A 17,768-nucleotide genomic window follows, 5' to 3' on the forward strand; every position below is an offset into this window, starting at 1 on the left:
AGAAGTTCTCCACCAGAAATTGCTCAGAATAAGTCAAAACAGGATCATTTCAGCTGCTCCACTGGCTAGGTGCGTTGCATTGCACCTAAATACACTGGCTAGGTGCGTTGCAACGCACCTAAATGCACTATGAGGGTGCGTTGGGCGAGAAATGACAAATGGCAGTGTCATTCCGCGAGGTGGAGAAACAATGGAAGCTTCCAGAATCTTCTCCTATGACACTTGCCTCACTGAATTCGACCAAGGATGAGTAAGAGGCCTTCAGTCTCCAAGTGGAAGCAAGAACTGACAGAGAGAAGACACTAATCAAATCACAAGCTGACTCATCCTCCTTACGCATATCTATATATGGATCCCTCATCCCAGAGATCTAGAGGCTGGAATTTTTCACATTGTAAGGAATTGTTGTTGGTTTTGAGACAAACATCAGAGTATTGGGTGATCTATGCTTTGTTGGAGGTGAAGAGGGGCTTCTTTGCTGGGAGGTTGATGCTGGGTCAGGAATCATCGGTTGTAACTCCTCCTGGATCTTTTCTTGTTTATCAATAAAGACTATTTGAGTTTTTCCTCCATGCTTTTGTATCATTGATGCTTGTTACATTTGTATGGTTAACTTAAATCTGATCCTAAGTTGTTTATGAATATAGATCCATGTCTTTGTATAGTGTTCTTCTTCTGTGATCTTACAGGTACCTGGTGAAGCTGGGCAAGTAAGGGAGCAGGTAGTTGGAAGTTGTCAAAGAAGAGAGAGATTGGATCAAAGGATTAGTGCAAGACACGGGTTGGTTCTTCCTATTCCTCTCTATCTATAGTTCATAAAGGAAATACAAAAGTAGTTTTTCTCTGTTTGTTTCTAAGGCAACTGTCACACCTTAGTGGGATAGAGCAGTTCTAAATAGACACTTTTCCCGGTAACAAAATGGCGACTCCGCTGGGGAGAATGTCTAATTAGTTTGTTTGTGTATCTCTTTGTTGTTTGTTTCATAAACTTATAAGTAGCATTCGAACTGCATTTGCCATAACAAATGCAAAGTAGACATCTGCTGCTTTAATCCATTCACTGGATCTATTTATGATTTGAACAGCTGATTCAAAAACTATCTGATTACCCTTGTGATAGCTCTTAGACCCTCCTTAGATCTACCCCTGATTGTGCATTACTGATTGCTTTCACTCGGCCAAAAACCAAAGACTGAACTGCAAACTGTGACCCAGAACCCGGACAGATTCTCGTTTCTGGCCCAGCGCAGGTACTGTTAAGAGATCCTGCATTTCAACGCACTTCCCGAAAGGGCAACCTGCGCTGCAATGCAGTTTCTCTGTGTTACAGGTGCGCTGATCAGACTAGCCCTGTGCAGCTGAGGTTCTTGTGCTTCATTCTTTCCAGTTCTGTCTCTGAATTTTGCTGCCTGTGATCAGTATATGTCTGTTTAAAACCCCTTTTCCTTGCTGTTATTCTGCCTCCTTTGTACAAAAGAACTGTAGATGTTTTTGTGTGTTTGTTGAGTCGTTTACAATTTTCCATTGCAAAAGTAGAATAGTCGTACTGTCGTCCTTTGATTTAGATATGTCGCAAGTGTCGATTTCGATCATAGGAGAAAGTTTGATTGCTGTTGATGGTCGATTATACTTTTACTATTGCCTTTGGTCTGAATTTGTGATTTTCTAGTGTCAAAAACGAGTATTCATTTCAAAATCGTAAAGTGTCGTAATCGTCTTTATCTTTTGATTTCGAAAAGAAGCTTGTTTGTGTTTGTCGCTTGAAAGCAAATTCAGATTTGTACATCATCTTTCTTTTTAGCATCAATACTAAGAAAGTCTAAAACAAATACATGCATGTGCATTTGCATATAGACAGTCTGTTTGGCTTGATTTAGGAAAGTGCATTTACAGTGTGCTCTTTGCTCTTTGTGAAAAGATTGTGTCTTTCTTTTCCTCTAGTAACTAGGATTTTCATTGCACAAAAGAGATAAAAGTTTGTTTATCATCTTTAGATTGCATTTTAGGAATTACATCTACATCTCGTGGTGAACCCAAAAGGAAAACTTCATAAGCAAGATCAACATAAAATAAATTCAATGAATCTAACAACGCTTTGGAACTTAACGCACAACATTTAGAGGTCTAGGCTAGAGACGTATTCCGGCGTCGTAAAGCCTGGTAACTGTTGTCCTCACTGATGGTTGGGTGATTCCTCCACTTTGAGACGATAAGTGCCAGTACGGACTTGTGCTCCCACGTACCGTCGAGTATATTTTGGGAGACCCCTATAGGCTTAAATCCTTTATCCATAGGAAGCCGTGTCTGCCGCCCTATCGATCGCAATGCACTGAACACAGCATTCGGGAAGATTGACTGCCGTACCGTAAAAAGTATTCTGCAGTTTTGCGATTGGTTTGGTACTCCCTCTACCTAGACCTCCAGAGCAGTCCCTTTCGTTCCTTTTCAGACTCCTTAACGGAAAAGGTCCATCTGAGCACTTGTCACTTCAGGCTCATTAAAAATCGAAGGAGACTAGAGTCATCTTTTGTTTTTTCTCGACTCTTAAAAACTGAAAAAACAAGTTGTGTCAAAGCGTTTTAAAATTTATTTTAAACGGAATATTCATTACCCTTTCCTACGTTGATCTTGGGCTGAGAAAATGGAGTCTAACAACCAAGGAATTCCACTTAGAGGAAATCCTAGTCCCTTCTCCTCTTGGGGAGATGTTGGCGCGCCCCATATAGCCACATTGTCGCTTCCAGGACTGACAATTGGTTTGCCTATATGGCTCTTCTCAACCTCTGTCGTTCAGAACACCACTATTCCTGAACAATCGAATCAGCAATTAGACGAGTCCAGAGTTGCCCACCAACCTTCTACTTCCTCTAATTCTTCCTCTCCTCCTTCCTCTTCGCTTGATGGGGCTGGTAAAGCCAAAAGTCAAGTTCCTAAGGAGAAGAAGGAAAAGAAGAAGAAAGAGAAGAAGAAGAAGGAGCCAAAGGCGAATGGGGGAAAACGAGTGTCGTCTAACGAAAATCCACACACTACACCGACCAGGCCTAAATCGCCATGTGTCATTTGCAAAGGAGACCACTTTCACAGAGATTGTCCTTGCATCCCTCGGATATTAAGGGACTGGTCTCCTTGTTTGCACAACCCGCTGTCGTCAACCTCTGATGATCATGTTGAAAGCACACCATCAACTAGTGAAAGTGAAGCCCCAGGACAAAAAGGGAAATGTATATTTCCTTGTAAACTGTTCGAAGGCGATCATGCCGTCCACCGTTGTCCCTTCTTAGACGAAGCTAAAAGAGTTTTGGATGATCGTCCGGTTTCACCGTTACGACTTCCTCCTGGATATAAAAAACTCTTGCCGAGTCCGTCACTAGTTGAAAATCCGGCTGGCCCGCTCAGGTGGTTGGCTGAAGCACCTATCATTGAAGATGAACCATCTGGATCCATACCAGACGAAAGTCAAAAGGTCGAGGCGGCAATTGACCCGGTCTTGCCTTCAGAGGTTTTATCTTCAGATGATACAGTCACTGAGGAGAACAAGGATGACACCGTCCAAATTCTCTTCATAAACACAGACTCTGATGAACAAGGGGGCAATTTACCCGTTCCTTTACCACAGGAAGGAAGTTCGTCAGAGCCGTACCCGGCCATCTATTCGGTCCCACCTCCAAGCAACCTAGTTGTCTCCTTCGACTGGAATCAACTAGGCAGACCCCGTTTACCAGCAAGCGTACCATTCTGAATTATCGTTCAAATATATAGAATGGTTATGGCTGGTACCATCATAGATGAGGGGGCTTCTGTGAGTATCCTTTCCTCAACTGCTTGGAAAGCGCTTGGTTCACCATCGCTTTTGCCTGAGATGAGAAATCTGACAGGCTTTGATAAAGGAACCAGTCGACCTTTAGGGATCCTTCCCGATGTGCCCATAACATTGAGAAGGAAAACAGTTCACATGAACGTAATGGTAGTTCAAGGACCCCTGGATTACAATCTACTCCTTGGACGAGACTATATTTATTGCATGGGAGCCATTGTCTCATCACTCTTTAGAGTGATGTGTTTTCCGCACGAAGGAAGAGTGGTCAAGCTCGTGGACCAGCTTTCATTTCCTGGATCACGCATAGCAAATAGTCATATACCATCCCTAAATGGTCTTTTCACGCAAGAAATGTCTCAATCTCCAGTCCGTCCACCCGATGAGCGCGAGTAATTCGGGGGACATGACTGAAACCCAGGGGGCATGCACCATGGTCTGCTTCGGCAGGAAAACTTCGGGTATAGAGTAGGTTTCCGCGGGAGAATATGACTAGTCTGTACCCCCGTCCGTGATTGGAAGAGGGGGTTATTCTAGAACAAGATTCTCTTGTCAAAGTTATGTGAGTTGGCGAGCACCGCCACTCACCTTTGTTTATCTCGGTAGACATCGCCGAAGAAGTGTTTTGTTTGCGCTGTGAATAGAACAATCTTCGGGTAACCTGTAAGAGGTAGGCCTCTCTCGGTAAAACAAATGTTTTGGCGGAAAGAAGTAGAGGTAACCTTGAAACTCTGTTTTATACCTGGGGCATGCAAACCTTTTGGAGTGCAAGCAAAGAGCGATTATTTATCTGTTTTTTGGATTAGTCGTTTCCTAACTTGCATAAAGAAAGGATGTGGGGCAAAACTCTAAAAATTGCCGTTTTATATGAGACATTCTTATCATACGACTGGATTAATTGAGCAGTGTTACCGCAAGGTTCAAGCTCGTTAAAAAATAAACCCGCATCGAGCAAATGTTTCCACCCGCGTTTAAGCTCGTTAAAAAATGAACTATTCTCTGGTAAATAACCACCGTGAATGAAGTACTTTAGCCATTAAAGCCTTGGTCGTGTTTGCACCGTCACCTCCACTTTTTCATTGGCCGATCATTCACCTCCACTTGATTGTTTACCCATTTTGAGGAACAGCTGCGAAGAGTGATTTCACTAGCCATCCTTGTGACACTGCCGTGATTGGAAAATTCCAAACCTTACCTGGAATCAGCTGCTACCCGTTTTATCACTCGTTCCTCAAAAGACGAGTCTCCTTTAAGCTCTTTTCAACTGACTCGTAAAATATGAAAAGATTGCCGAGCCATTGGCCTCTCCAACTCGTTAAAGGGACAGGAAGTGCTATCCCTCCTCTAGATTTTAATCTTTTTGGACCTGAGGGATTATTGCACAAAAAGATCGAGCGCTTGTTTTGTTCGGCTCGTTAAAACTATCGAAAATTCATCCCTTCTGTATTGTTTTATACTTTTTCGGACTTAAGGGATTAGATGACGAAAAAGGAATTTTGGAGTTACCTTTACGTACCTTTTCAGACTCTCTAAAATTGAAAAGGACCGAGTTATCTTTGTCGTTAAACTCGTTAAAAAGATTAATAGCGACAAACTTGTCTTTAGACGAGAATGAGTTTCACTATCGCTAGGCTCGTTAAAACATAGCGATGGGTTTGCCCGAAGGGAAAATTATAAACAAGCATATGTTATCCTCCTCAAGCTTGACAAAAATAAAGAGGTACTGGTCAGCAATGACTGGGGAAAAATTGGGAAGAAAACTCAAAGAATCTTTATTGGTAGCAAGTCGCTCTTGAACATGACACTTCCACTCCGTGTCCGAGTCGGGTTGGGTTGTTTCATTCACCGGTCACATCGCCATGGTCACACCATACCATCCACATTTGGGGTTAATGCTACCAATCCATCACATCAGTGTCGCCGACATGTTCAAGAGAAGTCATCCAGAGAAGCCACCTGTGTCCCACCCACTACCATACATTATACTCCATTTTTTCATGACCGCCACCCTGAACCGTATATCATCAGATCGTTTTCACCTCCATCAAAATCATTTGCTCCGTTCCGTGTCATTGATGTGGGATTCATTAAGGCCCTCCTGTGACGGATCACTTCTTGTCGACATCAGCTCATTATCTAAGAAGTTGGTCTAGGAACACCCCATTCAGTACTTTGAAGCTTGCATGCCTCAATGGCAAGTTTCTCACTTCCGGCGACAGGTTTACATCAATGACCTTCGACCGAAAGATTTTGCGTGGTGTTCGACGCCAAGTCCTTTATTCACACCACGTGAATTGTACTGCAGTACCTTGAGGATCATTATCATTATCGGTGATTCCTCTCGCGCTTGTTAACAGTTTACATCATTGACTGGTAATCAAGCGATGTCTTTCCATGTTCGACTTCAGAACATTTCTCGCATGGATCGACTTGTACTTCGAGTGAAGATCAGATGAGATTGAAGACCCCGGATCTAGTTTCATCCATCTGGGCTGCGATATATATATCCAGGGAAATAAAGACATTAAATGTACAAGCATTGCAGCACAGATAATCATCCTACCAAAAGGATGATGGCTCTATCAGAATCATCAGTCTACAATCAGACGATTGTCTGTCCTATGTACATGAAAATGAATTTATAAAGTTGAGCATGGGAATGCCCGCCTCAGCTAGATCATGAGAAACAGTATGAAGATAATGTATTGTATTGTATCTTATTACAGGTCTCCTCCCAGCATTGAAAGAACTTCGGATCCTCATAATAAAGCATTTCACCCGACACCAAAAGGTTAACGGCCTCATACTTTAGGGGGCAACTGTTATAGACATTTTTGTGCCTTACAACTCCAAGCATGAAATGTCCATAAACCAAGGGCTCCTAAGTCCCTAAAAGTGTTGTTCTAACCCCTAAAGGAACAAGGTCAACAAATTACAGCTTCTCCCAGAAGTTCTCCACCAGAAACTGCTCAGAATAAGTCAAAACAGGATCATTTCAGCTGCTCCACTGGCTAGGTGCGTTGCATTGCACCTAAATACACTGGCTAGGTGCGTTGCAACGCACCTAAATGCACTATGAGGGTGCGTTGGGCGAGAAATGACAAATGGCAGTGTCATTCTGCGAGGTGGAGAGACAATGGAAGCTTCCAGAATCTTCTCCTATGACACTTGCCTCACTGAATTCGACCAAGGATGAGTAAGAGGCCTTCAGTCTCCAAGTGGAAGCAAGAACTGACAGAGAGAAGACACTAATCAAATCACAAGCTGACTCATCCTCCTTACACATATCTATATATGGATCCCTCATCCCAGAGATCCAGAGGCTGGAATTTTGCACATTGTAAGAAATTGCTGTTGGTTTTGAGACAAACATCAGAGTATTGGGTGATCTATGCTTTTTTGGAGGTGAAGAGGGGCTTCTTTGCTGGGAGGTTGATGCTGGGTCAGGAATCATCGGTTGTAACTCCTCCTGGATCTTTTCTTGTTTATCAATAAAGACTATTTGAGTTTTTCCTCCATGCTTTTGTATCATTGATGCTTGTTACATTTGTATGGTTAACTTAAATCTGATCCTAAGTTGTTTATGAATATAGATCCATGTCTTTGTATAGTGTTATTCTTCTGTGATCTTACAGGTACCTGGTGAAGCTGGGCAAGTAAGGGAGCAGGTAGCTGGAAGCTGTCAAAGAAGAGAGAGATTGGATCAAAGGATTAGCGCAAGACATGGGTTGGTTCTTCCTATTCCTCTCTATCTATAGTTCATAAAGGAAATACAAAAGTATTTTTTCTCTGTTTGTTTCTAAGGCAGCTGTCACACCTTAGTGGGATAGAGCAGTTCTAAATAGACACTTTTCCCGGTAACAATTTGTTCTAGCCAGAAAATTGGAGGTTATTTGTCTCATTTGTTAGAAAAATGGCACAAGGATGGGCCTCAAATTAATGGGAGAAAGAACATAGAGATACAAACTCATTTGTCTATGCTACAATCCCATTGGTCCAAGACATTATTGCACTCTTGCATAATTAACCCTAAATCTTACCTTTTTTGAAGCAAGCAAAATCTTAATGTAAAACATATTTATTGTTGGAATTAAACTAATGTGTTATTTCACATGTCCTACTCCTCCATGTGTTATTGTGCAACTATAGGCTTGTAATGGCTATATAATTAGTTTTTGTTAAGTTAACATGAATACAGGCTTTCATTGGCTACGCCAACTCAGTATTATCAAGCTTTGTTACATTAACACGACTTCCAACTCAATATAATTAGCCTTTATCACATTACCATAAATTGATTTGAAGACGTGTTTCAAAAATATCATTGCAATAACAGAACAATTCATTGTCACAAATCAAAAGATCCATATCCTTGCAACTAGGAAAGATCTTTTCAAACGATCCCCATCCTATTTCAAATTGAAATATCTAGATCACTGTAGCTGGGAGATATCCTGCAACCGAGAGGCTACAGGTGGGGTACCTATTCAACCAAATTTTCCTAGGATTTGTACTTGGTATTTATTTTTCCAAACTCCACCTAGGATTTTCATTATCAAGGATTTGTATCTTTGTATTTGGAACTAACTAATGGAAGATCAAACCTTGCTTGTGCACACAAATATCACCATCCTATCTCAAATCAAAAGGTCCATGTGATTGAGAAAAATTGTGTATTGGAGATTTAAGCCTTTGTTAGATTTGAGGCATCCCTGTTTTACTAGCTCTAAAGATCTTATTGTTTATCTTACAAATTTTATTTCATCCAAATCCACAAGACCTTAATTTTTAGGCATACACTTTCCCCAACATGTGCACTTTTTGAATTGATTTCTTAGATACCTCCAATATCTTCCATGTTGCACCTCATTTTGACCACATAGTTGCCATACTGGTTTCTTTGCCGCCACCTCCTTTTTTACAACAGATGTTTGCCACCAACCTCACTTTTACGAGAGTTTGCTTACTCTACCTCTGACATCCTTTTGCCATAGAGGTTGGACATACATTGTCCCTAGTACATATCTTGCATATGGATAGTGAGAAACTTACCATGGGGTTTGCATGACCCAAATACTTCTATGTAACCCGTCAGAGGGCTTGTTTTTCATGTGCTTATATATGATGGCTTATGTACAATTAACTTGACCAACCTCATCTTTATGAATTTTGTACAAGATATATCCTTTGTCTAAAAATATACTATAATCTATTTTGGCCCCAGCCTTAATGATTAAGGCTTCTTTTTCTATGTATTAATACAAGTTTTGGTCCAATGGATAAGAAGTAATTTTATTAGACCTCGTTTCTTTTATATATCCAGTTTTGAGAATATCATGAGGCGTTTCTTCAGTTTGAAGAAACCAATGTAGATTATTTTGTATTTGTATTCCATGGCAAAATCCTTCAGTGTTGATATCAAAACTGTTTTATCTATCTGCTGCATTCTCTATCTTGTTCTTGTCCTATTTGCAATTACATAAATGTAGTACAATTAAGCTAAAAATGTTTTAATCTGTGTCCAACTTTTGTGAACAAGTCTACACTGTCATGCATGCTGCAAGTCTTAGATATCCATTCAGTATTCATATGTCCAATTTACCTAATCTATATTAATCCATCTTTTTATCACAATGCTTTGTTTTTCTTCAAATATCATTGGCCTTAAACCCTTCTATATATCTATCTAGGAGTTGTTTTGACCCGTGATAATTATCTTGGTTGTATGTCAAAGTAAGCTCATGATTTGAATCTATGGTAAAAATTTGTCTAACATGGGTGTGATTTGTCCATGATAATACAAGAAATTCAAGTGGGAATGGGTCTTGTAGGAGAGATGAGGTATCCATCTTACCCTGGGAGTAATGGTACGTGGAGATTCACAGGAATTGGAGCATTTCAATGTTATGATAAGGTATATACATATTTTTTAAATTACTTTCTACAGAGCATAGATGCATCTTACCTTTTTTATATATCTACATGTTTATACCTATTGTATAAGTTTTTAAAGTTGTTTGGGTCAATGTCCCTTATTAACTATTTTGGATATCCTTGTATTGCAGTATATGGTCTCTAATGTTAAATTTGTAGCTAAAGCTGTTGGGAAGAAGGAATGGGGTAATGGGGGCCCAAGTGACGCAGGCCACTACAACAACTGGTGTGAGGACACACCATTATTCAGAAGAGATGGTGGCTGGAATACTCCTTATGGTGAGTTTTTCCTTGAGTGGTATTCTGGTATGCTTCTTGATCATGGAGAGGGAATCCTAACAACAGTTGAAGCCATTTTTCATGGCACTGGTGTCAAGATTTCTGGAAAAGTGGCTAGAATACATTGACATTATGGAACCAGATCCTATGCTCATGAGCTCACTGCTGGATATTATAATACTTGATTCAAAGATGGGTATCGGCCAATAGCTTCCATGTTTGTGAGATATGGGGTGATTTTCAATTTTACTTGCATTGAAATGAAGAATTGGGAACATCTAGAAGATGCACAATGCTCCCCAAAGAAACTGATCAAACAAGTCATCCTTGCAACTCAGAAAGCTATGGCCCCTCTTGCTAGGGAGAATTATCTTTTAAGATTTGATCAAGATGCATACGATCAGATTGTTAGGAATTCCAATCTCTGATTTCTAGAAGATGGTCATAACACCACAGTGGAACCCATGTGTGCATTCAATTATCTGAGAATGAACCAATATTTGTTCCAGCCTGAAAATTGGAGGTTATTTGTCTCATTTCTTTGAAAAATGGCACAAGGAGGGGCCTCAAATTCATGGGAGCAAGAACACAGAGATAAAAACTCATTTGTCTATGTTACAGTCCCATTGGTCCAAGAGACTGCTACACTCTTTCATAATTAAGCCTAAATCTTACCTTTTTTGAAGCAAGCAAAATCTAAAAGTAAAACATATTTATTGTTGGAATTAAACTAATGTGTTATTTCACATATGCTGCTCCTCCATGTGGTCTTGTGAAAATACAAGCTTGTAATGGCTATGCCAATTTAGTATAATTAGTTTTTGTTACATTAACATGAATACATGCTTTTAATGGCTACGCCAAATTAGCCTTTATCACATTAAAATACAGTGATTTGAAGACGTCTTTCAACAATATCATTGCAATTGCAGAAGAATTCATATCATTGCAACTGCAAAACAATTCATTCTGGTTAATTTAATAACTTAGTACATATGGAATTCATTTTATTCAATATTAATACAAGCATTAAATTAGTTCCCCATATTTGTTCAAACTTGAGAACTTCAAAAAAAGAGCACAACATCCCGACATTGGAAAAGACCAAAACCCGAGCGTTTCTTTAGTTTGAACAAACCAACGTCGATTGTTTTGTATTTGTATTGTCGGGTAAAAGCCTTCAGTGTTGATATGAAAACCGTCTGCTCTATGTGGTGCATTCTTTATCTTGTTCTTGTCTTATTTTCATTTACATAAATGCAGTATACTTAAGCTAAAAATGTTTTAAACCGTGTCCAACTTTTGTGAATAAGCCTAGACTGTCATGCATGCTACAAGTCTTAGATATACATTCAGTATTCATATGTCCAATTTCCCTAATCTATATTAATCCATATTTTTATCGCAGTGCTTTTTTTTTTTCTGCTTTGTTCTTCTTCAAATATAATTGGCCCTAAACCCTTCTATATATCTATCTAGGAGTTGTTTTGACCTGTGAGAATTCTCTTAGTTGTATGTCAAAGTAAGCTCATGATTTTAATCTATGCTAAAAATTCGTCTAACATGGGTGTGATTTGTCCATGATAATACATGAAATTCAAGTGGGAATGGGTCCTACAGGAGAGCTGAGGTATCCATATTATCCCGAGAGTAATGGTATGTGGATATTCTCAGGGATTGGGGCATTTCTGTGTTATGATAAGGTATATACTTTTTGTATAAATTACTTTCTACAGAGCATAGCTGCATCTTACCTTTTTTTATATATCTACATGTGTATAGTTTATATATAAGTTTTTAAAGTTGTTGGGGTCAATGTCCCTTATTACCTAATGGATATCCTTGTATTGCTGTATATGGTCTCTAATGTTAAAGTTGTAGATGAAGTTGCTCGCAAGAAGGAATGGGGTAATGGGGGCCCAAGTGATGTAGGCCACTACAACGACTGGCCTGAGGACACACCATTTTTAAGAAGAGATGATGGCTGGAATAATTGTTATGGTGAGTTTTTCCTTGAGTGGTATTCTGGTATGCTTCTTGATCATGGAGAGAGAATCCTAATAGCAGCTGAAGCCATTTTTCATGGCACTAGCGTCAAGCTTTTTGACAAAGTGGCTGGAATAAATTGGCATTATGGAACCAGATCCCATGCTCATGAGCTCAATGTTGTATATTATAATACTCGATTCAAAGATGGGTATCAGCCAATAGATTCCATGTTTGTGAGACATGGGGTGATTTTCAATTTTACTTGCCTTGAAATGAAAGATTGGGAACAATGAGGAGATGCACAATGCTCCTCAAAGAAACTGATCAAACAAGTCATCCTTTCAACTCTGAAAGTTGGGGGCCCTCTTGCTGGGGAGAATGCTCTTCCAATATTTGTTCAAGATGCATATGATCAGATCGTTAGGAATGCCAATCTTTGACTGCCAGAAGATGGTCATAACACCACAATGGAACCCATGTATGCATTCACTTATTTGAGAATGAACCAACATTTTTTCCAGCCTGAAAATTGGAGGTTATTTCTCTCATTTGTTCGAAAAATGGCACAAGGAGGGTCCTAAAATTAATGGGAGAAAGAACACAGAGATACAAACTCATTTGTCTATGCTACAGTCCCATTGGTCCAAGAGGTTGTTGTACTCTTGCATAATTAAGCCTAAAGCTTACCGTTTTTGAAGCAGGTAAAATCTACTCTTGCTTAATTAAGCCTAAAGCTTACCTTTTTTGAAGCAGGCAAAATTTGAATGTAAAAGATATTTATTGTTGGAATTAAACTAATGTATTATTTCACTTGTCCTGCTCCTCCATGTGGTCTTGTGCAAATACAAGCTTGTAATGTCTACGCCAACTCAGTATAAAAGTTTTTGTTACATTAACATGAATACAATATTTTAATGGCTACGCCAACTCAATATCATTAGGTTTTGTTACATTAACATGACTTCCAAATCAATATAATTAGCCTTCATCACATTAATATACATTGATTTGAAGAATTGGAGAACAATTCATATCATTGCAATTGTACACCAATTCACTATGATTAATTTAATAACTTAGTATGTATGGAATTCATTTTGTTCAAGCTTAATACATGAATTTAATTAGTTCCCCATATTTTTTCAAACTCTAGAACTTCAAAAAAAGAGCACAACATCCCGACATTGGAAAAGACTAAAACCTAGGCATTGGAAAACACGAAAATTGAAGGTAGCGTCAATGTTGTGCATTTTCTTGGCAAGAATATAAAGCTATAGTAAGAGGACGAATAACTGAAATAATTATAAGCTTGACCCATCTACTGCACTACTTCTCTAAAAATTTCATTAGGTTTGATGATTGTCTATGTTACCTGAACATGATGGTTTCAATCTCGTATACCCATATTTATCCACAGAGGTAATGCAATAGCAATACTTATCCTAAATTAGAATTTTGATGTGATGCTCTCAAGGAAGGTTTTAGGAATTTCATCTTGGTTATAGCCAAAATGTGCAATATTTCAGAAGCCCTACCTTTTTCCTTGTCACTCAAATATCTATGGAATAAAAACCGTCAACTCTCTAACAAGTACGACAGGAGAACAGGGCTATGTTTGAGGATTGTGGTGCAGAATTTGAATTTTAAGGACTTCAAGTTGGCCCTGTTAGTAAGGGTAAAGGTTTAAACTTTGCCCTGGCCCCTAAGAAGATCTCAGTAGATGACATTATTTGTGACATAGTATTCGGGATTAGAGGCTTAGCTGATAATATTAAGGACACTATTAGATAGGATTGCGCCATTGTCCTTAGGAAGGCAAAGCCCCATCAGAGCAACCTTAGCAAGGAAGAATTTATGGCCCTCAGATCCTTAAACCAGAACAAAGATATCGTTGTTATGAAAGCCGACAAAGGAGGGGCTGCTGTCATTCTTGACAAAGTAGATTACCGCAATAAGATGTTAGATCATCTTCATAATAGTGGAAGCTATAAAAAGCTTCCCAAAAACCTGCTAAAGAAGATTTCTAGGACTGTGGCTCTTGCCATCAAGTCCAGTAGCTTAGTGAGTTCCCTATGCTATAAACTCATTGAGAGTTGTCCCACCACTCCTAGGATCTATGGGCTCCCTAAAATTCACAAGGAGGGAGCTCCCCTAAGGCCCATTGTCAACACCATAGGTGGTCCTACCTACCTTCTTGCTAAATTACTTGCATTAAAGCTTAGACCCTTAGTTGGCCGTACAGAGTCCTTCGTCAAAGACTCTGCTTCCTTTGTTGAGGAGATCAAGGGCATAAAGCTTGACCCTGGGGACATTCTTGTGAGTTTTGATGTAGTCTCCCTTTACACTTGCATCCCTATAAAGGAGGCCATGGAGGTGATCAACTACTTAACAGATCCCGATATAGCTCGGTTAGTTGAGATCTGTCTCACTTCCACCTTTTTCAGTTTTGAGGGGGAGTTCTTTGAGCAAACCTGTGGTGTTGCCATGGGCTCAGCCCTATCCCCTGTTGTTGCTAATCTTTTTATGGAAGATTTTGAATCCAAGGCTCTAAATTCGGCCCGCTGCCTACCTAAACTTTGGAAAAGATTTGTAGATGACACTAATGTCATCTGGTCTCATGGCTAAGAGGAGTTAGATCTCTTCTTTAATCATATCAATAGTCAATCCTCAGCTATTAAGTTGACCATAGAACAGGAAGTCGATGGTTGCCTCCCTTTCCTTGATATTCTTATTTCAAAGAATAGTGATGGTTCGCTCTCCCACCAAGTGTTTCGAAAGAAAACACATACGGAGCAATATCTTCATCCCAGTTCCCACCATTTCCCCACTCAGAAGTTGGGCGTTCTCAACACCCTCGCTACTCGTGCCCTAAGGATCTCTGATGAAAAGAGCTTTGAGAATGAGAAATCCCATCTCCTTAATGTCTTTGTTGAAAACGGTTATAGTAGATTCCTGGGTCAGAAGGCTTTCCTCAAAGCTGCCAAAAATTATGTAATTAAAAGAGAACCTAAAGAATGGGTCTTAGGGGTCCATCTACCATTTTTTCAAGGGACCATTGATAAGATTGCGAAGATTCTTAAGAAACATAATGTTCCCTCGACCTTTAGACCCCTTAGCACCATTCGTAAGTCCCTCCAATCAGTGAAGGATCCTATTGACCCCAAGGACATGAAGGGTGTCTATATTATTCCTTGCTCTTGTGGGACCCCCTATATTGGTGAGACTAGATGCTCCATTAATCAAAGGATTAGTGAGCACACAGATGACCTTAAACATAAGATAACCAAGTCTTCCACATTAGCAGAGCATGCAGAGAAGACCAAACATCATGCTTGCATTAAAGAGGCCAATGTTATTGCTAGAGTTTCGCAGTTCCATCACCGAAAATTTAAGGAAGCCCTTGAGATTGAAGAAGGCCTAGCAATCTCAATAGAGATGACAGTTGGAAGATCAGTAGTTGTTGGGTCCCGGCCCTCACTTCCTAGTCGTTTCCTTCCCCTCCTCCCCTCCCTCTTTTTATAACTTGTTCTAGTTTTGTTATAAAGAAAGTTTCCCCTTGTTATCCTTTACCCTGCTCTCTTTAGCCATAGTTCTTTGATCCTCTTTGGTATTCTTCCTTGTTAATCCTTTTCTAGTGGGTTAATTTATAGAGTATAAGATATTTATATAGCAATCTTATGGTCCAAGTAGATGGCTTTACTAATAAAATTAGTTACCCCTCCTTTAATTTAATACTATTATTATAACACTATTAGATTAATAATAATAATGCAATAGATCCTTACACTTCCTAATATCCCTTGAACTATTAATATAAGTTCCTTTTAGATCACTAATAAGTTGATACCCTAACCATTAATAATAAGAAGTAACGCTATTACTATAACTAATATTACTTTTAATATATGTTAAATATTAATATAGATATTCCCTTTTAATGAATAATTTATATCATCTAGCATATATAATATAACAATAATTAATATTATTTGTGTTAATATTACATCCTTACTTTTACTAATTTACCTAGATCTATTAATATTTATTCCAATTAAATAGCCTTACTATTAAATTTATATTAATTAGTTACACATGACATTAATAATAAGATTAATACGATTACATTATTATAATAATAATATAATATTAATTATTATTAGTTATTTTTAAATCCTTTCCCTTACTAACAATTACTTTCCCTAGATATATTATTATATATTAACATTTCTAACAATTTTATTATAAATATTCCCTAGTTAACTCAAATATAGTTAACTTTTCACTTAAATAACATAAGATAGATATTAAAATAATGTTAGTTATAGCATAATAGTATTATATAATTATACAACTTGAATAGTCAAATCTAGCTGATATTGGTCAATCTTAGCCATTTTTCCAGTATGATCTAGTATAGCTGTTTTTTCAGTATAATCATTTTTCAGTCAAACCTTCATTTTTCAGTCAAACCTAACTGTTTGATGATCTGCTCTCCCTATTGAATATGCATCCATGATCTGATTCTTCAACTTGAAACGGGTCGACAAATGAAATATCATGTGATTTACGCCAATGAAATATCATGTGATCGAAGAACTTTTTCTCATAAAAAACTATTCATTGGAGGATCTTTTAATAATAATATAAAATACAATTTAAGAATATAATATAACTTAATGATTAAAAATAATAATTAAAAAATAAAAATGAAAATGATTTTTTTTTAAGCCGACCGCATCTCCTTAAAATCAAATTATCATTTTACTATTTATCCTCTCACTATAGTTCTTCTTCTATCATCATTCAGAAATTGTCCTGATAAAAAATTGTCCTTGTTGGGATTTAAAACATTGACAAGCATGATTACTGTGGATACTCTGAGATTCAACTTGAATCAATTATGATATATTTTTCCACAAGAAATTATAAAAATTAACAATTAATTAAATAAATGATATATTATATTACTATAAATATTAATAATGATATATACGTTCCAAAGGTTAGTTCAAGTGGTTTAGAGCTAGATACCAAGTTATTGATATTGTTGCTAATTGTTGATATTGTTGCTAATTGTTGTTGATCACGTGTTCAACAACGACTCACTTGGGGCCAAGACCATGGGCCAACCATTTGCCTAGTTTACCATCCACCCAAATTTAAGGAGCTTTCATTCCAAGTTAAAAAAATAGAAAAACTATATATATATATATATATATATATATATAGATATATATATATATATATATATATATATATATATATATAAACAAAAATAAAATAGGTTAATGGCCCAAGACCCAAAGGTTAGTTCAAGTGGTTTAGAGCTAGATACGAAGTTATTGATATTGTTACTAATTGTTGTTGATCACGTGTTCAACAACGATTCACTTGGGGCCAAGACCATGGGCCAACCATTTACCTAGTTTACCATCCACCCACATTTAAGGAGCTTTCATTTCAAGTTAAGAAAATAGAAAAACAATATATATATATATATATATATATAAACAAAAATAAAATAGGTTAATGGCCCAAGACCCAAAAATATTTGACAAGATTGAAACCTTGCCTCCTTATGGACCACCTAGTTTTTACCTAGTTTATCATGCACCGCAATAAAAAACTATATATATATATATATATATATATATAAACAAAAATAAAATAGGTTAACGGTCCAAGACCCAAAAGTATTTGACAAGATTGAAACCCTCCCTCCTTATGGACCACTGGCCGATAATCCTGGGTG

The 17,768-nt window shown here is 38.0% G+C and overlaps 2 pseudogenes; both read left to right on the plus strand.

The window, feature by feature from the left end:
* Positions 1-9,605: 9,605 nt before the first annotated feature.
* On the plus strand, positions 9,606-10,689 carry LOC149205495 (beta-amylase 1, chloroplastic pseudogene; annotated as a pseudogene).
* A 1,368-nt stretch (positions 10,690-12,057) lies between these two features.
* LOC149205496 (beta-amylase 1, chloroplastic pseudogene) lies at positions 12,058-12,690 on the plus strand (annotated as a pseudogene).
* Positions 12,691-17,768: the final 5,078 nt, after the last annotated feature.

This window comes from Pinus tabuliformis, chromosome 1_2 (assembly GCF_031772625.1).
Source record: "Pinus tabuliformis cultivar Carrire ecotype Pingquan chromosome 1_2, CPIR1, whole genome shotgun sequence".
In the NCBI taxonomy this organism is placed as follows: domain Eukaryota; kingdom Viridiplantae; phylum Streptophyta; class Pinopsida; order Pinales; family Pinaceae; genus Pinus; species Pinus tabuliformis.